Source organism: Rana temporaria, chromosome 9, assembly GCF_905171775.1.
Source record: "Rana temporaria chromosome 9, aRanTem1.1, whole genome shotgun sequence".
Lineage (NCBI taxonomy): Eukaryota > Metazoa > Chordata > Amphibia > Anura > Ranidae > Rana > Rana temporaria.
This window is the reverse complement of record NC_053497.1, coordinates 172,811,567-172,815,820: the sequence shown is the minus strand read 5'-3', so window position 1 is coordinate 172,815,820 and position 4,254 is coordinate 172,811,567. Positions and strand designations below refer to the sequence as shown.

Sequence of the window (4,254 nt, the reverse complement as noted above, 5' to 3'; positions counted from 1 at the left end):
TTCTCAATTCCAATTCCACATAAGGAAAAGTGATTTCAAAAAAACTTTTGCTTCATGTACCATAAAATATTTTTTTATACCTTATTCATTTCTTCTTCCTTTTGCCATAAAATCAACCCCTTAATATTCCTAAATCCATGACTGTAGCATAGTTGTACAATACTTTGAAGTATGAATGTCACTTCAGAAATATATATTTCATATTTTCCCTCCAAATTGTGCTCAGCATATTTAACTATAATCCATACAACATTTCTAATAACCTTGTCAAAATGTAAATATAAAATATGTTCCTAACTTCAATTTGTTCATATATGTGAGATGACTTCAAAACTAAATGCATATTACAAGGTAAAGTTAATCCTAACTTGTTTATGTACCTTTTAAGAAACATGTACTCTAGCTTAATTAACACCAGATGTTCCTACTAACTAGACTTCATTGTAAAAAAGTTGAACCCTTTCAACTCTGAAAGTACACTACATTTGTTTTTAAAAATTGGTGTGTAAAAAATATCTCTTCTTGATATGAAAAACATATCTCGTCACATAAAAAGTTCATATATAAAAACTACAATATATCTGATGGATAAAATTATATCATCAGTCGTCAAAAATAAAAAGTCAATTGTTTTTAGAAATTTCCCTCTCATTAGAGGTATTGATTCTTCTTTCTTTTTCTTCCTCTTGTACTCCTGTACTGTAAAGTTGAAAAACTTTATTGAACATAAAAAGACAACAATAATTATGACAAATGAATCTCATATGTCATCTTCTCCCAGAACTATTTTCTTAAGTTTCAAAGGGCTTGTTTGCATCTGGAAGATCTTAGAAATATGACATTTCTCTTCTTTTGGTGACTCATAAGTCAGATCCTGTAAAAGAATGCAGCATCAATTTTTTTGAATGAAAAAATACATTTTATATATCCTAATATTTCATCATGACATGAAAAACATATTTTGATTATAACATTTGTAATTGCCTTACTTGACTTTATTTTTCTTAAACTAGGCCTATACTTCTTATACTATTTTCTGTGTATTTTAAATATTACAAGACGCAATTTCTCTTTTTTTGTCATGACTCAAAACATTGTTTTAACAAACACAGAAATGTTTTCAATCAACCCAGAGGACTGAAATGAAATATATCCATTCACTTCTGCCCTACAAATTTCAGAGTAATGCGTGCTGTACTGTAATTTTTATCTTCCAATTCAGCATTTTCTGTAGAATTTTGGCTGAATGATATTTTTTGAGTAGCACATAGAATAACCTGCTGAATGAATCTTGATATCATCAACAAATACTAGCTTAAAACCTCTCTCAGCAGTTCTAAAAACATCCTTTTGTACACTTTGCTGAACATGTTCTGTTATTAAATCTACCTGTATAGATTTAGATTTTAACGTTTTAACAAATGGGCAATATCTGTCATATAATTCTCCTGAATTAATTCTCTGTAGGAGAAGTTTTAATGATTGATCAGATGTCGGTAATATGATCTGACTAGATCTCACAATCTTTTCTGTTACTTTAACTGCAAAATAAAGACTTAACAATTGCTTATTATGTGCATCAAATGTCTTTTCCATATTTGTCAAACCTCTGGAGAAATATCCGATTATTTTCTGATTACTGTTTTTTAATTGTGACAAGGTAACTGAAATCGAATTCTCTGATAAATCAGTGTACAATCTCACAGATGGACCAATTTCAATTGTACTCAATGAATGAGCATTCCGCACATCCCATTTCAACATTTTAAAGGCATCTGTCTGGGGTTGACCCCATTTATCAAACACATCATCTTTTTCTCTCAACAAATCAAATAATGGTTTAACTTTATCATCATACTTCTGTAAAAACTCTTTGCAACACTTTATTTCGTTCAAAAATTTATGTAATGCCTTGTAAGATGTTGGAACTGGAAAAGCAGAAACTTTTCTGATTTTTTCCTGTGATAATCTTCTATGTCCATGACTAATTTGCATGTGCATGAATATTACATGACTTCTCATCAATTGAACTAGTTCAGTATTCAGTTTCAGCCCTGCTGTTTCTAATAGCAAAAATAACTCTGACAAAAGAGTAATGTGCTCTTCTGTAGTTTGTGTGGTCAACAAAAACTTGTCCACATGCTGGAAAATACATTCTGGTCTAGAGAATTTAGATAATACTTCCTGCAAACTCTCATGTACTATGCCATCACTAATGTCCAATCCTGGAATTAATCTAGTGAATGCATAGGTTTCTTTATTAAAGCTGAATGCAAGTTTATATTGACAGCTTTTAGTTAATGGTACTGAAAACGTACTGTTGGCTATTTCCAATACAGAAAATATTTTAGCCTTGGCATCCATGTGTGACATTAAATTTAAATCAGGAATAATAGGTGTGTCATTTGTAATGCACTTATTCAATGCTCTTACATCAACTGATAACATATACTCATCATCAGCATTCTTGATAGGCCAAATGCAATTATTTACCACAGATCGTGTTTTCTTTAATATTCCTTGCTGTAAAAATTCTTGTACAATGTCAGAAACTGGACCTATTGCTTCTTGTGGCAACTTATTTTGACTTTGAGGTTTGGGATCTTTTCCTTCAATATCAATTTCAATATCTTTAAACACACCTGTGTCATTTTTGGTCTGACTCCAAAGACTTTTATGTGTTTGAACCAATTTCTCCAATACAAGATTGGCTTTTGTATGAGGCCATTTAAAATCTGAAGACATGTCAGCGACTGCTGTAGAAATGTTCCCAACATTACTGTAAATAGACTGATCTATTAAAATTGGAGCAACATAATTTAATGTTGGAGAAGTTAAAACTTCTTTTTTCCTTGATTTAGTCAATGGAAGTAATCCATTTATCTCATTGTCAGTATTGTTTGTCTTATTGATTGAACTGTCATTAACAGTCAATGTACTGATCTGCTTGACTTCTGAGGCATAAGGCAAGTCAATCGACTTTGAACAAGGATGAACAAATTGCTCAAAATGTTCCTCCTTTCCTAATTCCAATGTTTTTTCTTTGTGTACATATCCACTTTCTTTACTCTGAAAGCAATTAGCATTTCCTGTCTGCTCAATTCTGTCTGTGACGTGAATCTCATCATATCTGGGTGTGGCCATACAAGTGGCAACTCTGATTTCTCCATCTTTCCTTTGTGTGTTTAAACTCTGTCTATCTAGACTTTCTGTACATATTGTATCTTTATTCATTACTTTAGTTTTAAACAAAACTTCAAGTTCCTGGTCATATTTTCCAATTGACCGCTTTACCGGCACAACAGACTTTTTCTTAGAATCATCACTATCATTACTGTAGCTTAACTCTGCTTTAAACATTACATTATTCTGTAATTCCAACAACTGAATATCTTTTATTTGAATTGCACTTTGCAAATCATCTATTCGTTCAGTCAAAATTGAACATTTAGTACATAGACTATTGTCCTTCCCTGTTGCACAATTATCATTCCTTTCAGGAGCTAAAATCATTGCATCAAAAACTTTAACAAGCTTCATCAAATTCCTAATCTGTTTGCTGAATTTCTTAAAAGTAAATTTTGACTTTTGGATCTCAATATTAGATTGTAAGCATTCATTGAACATGTACCTCCATAATTCATCATCTTTAACAAATTTTGACAGATTTTTGAATTCTAAATTACTCTCACTAGATAATTCATTAATAAAATCCATTACTTACCAATTTAGGACGACTTCTTTCGCGCTTTCCCTCTCTTTACGGGAAATTACGTCATCAAGAAACAGGATTTTCTTACGTGTGTAAACTTCTTCACCAAATAATTCTATGTTTCCAGATCCATTCGATGATGCTGAAAGTTCTTTCGTTTTTATTTCTCCTTGAAGCTTGTCTGCATGATCAATGCTTGTTTTCCCTCTCGACAAGCGATAGGAGAAATAATTCAAAAACGTTCGATATTCAAGCAAATCGATTCTGGCTAAGGCTCGCCATTGAAATAAAGTCTGTATGTCGGTATTATTATATTAATAATCGATATTCATATTGATGAGAAAAATTCCAAGAAAATCCGTTCCGTTCTTGTGTAAAAACTCCAAAATGTATTTAATGATAAAATAGTAAAATATCACATGAATATCATCAATTGTAGAATATAAAAATAGCATCAATAAGTTTCTTAATCTTGAAATGAAAGTTGCAAATATATATCTTTGTGTGTGTGTGGCTATGTCAGCCTTCTTCTAAGTGTCAGT

General features: G+C 31.3%; 1 long non-coding RNA gene across 1 annotated transcript; it reads right to left on the bottom strand.

Moving 5' to 3' along the window:
- Nucleotides 1-508: 508 nt before the first annotated feature.
- On the bottom strand, nucleotides 509-4,005 carry LOC120914356. The gene is made up of 2 exons (XR_005743662.1): nucleotides 3,725-4,005; nucleotides 509-874 (listed from the first exon to the last, which is right to left on the bottom strand). It is a non-coding gene; the product is annotated as an uncharacterized LOC120914356 (long non-coding RNA).
- Between the last annotated feature and the right edge of the window lie 249 nt (nucleotides 4,006-4,254).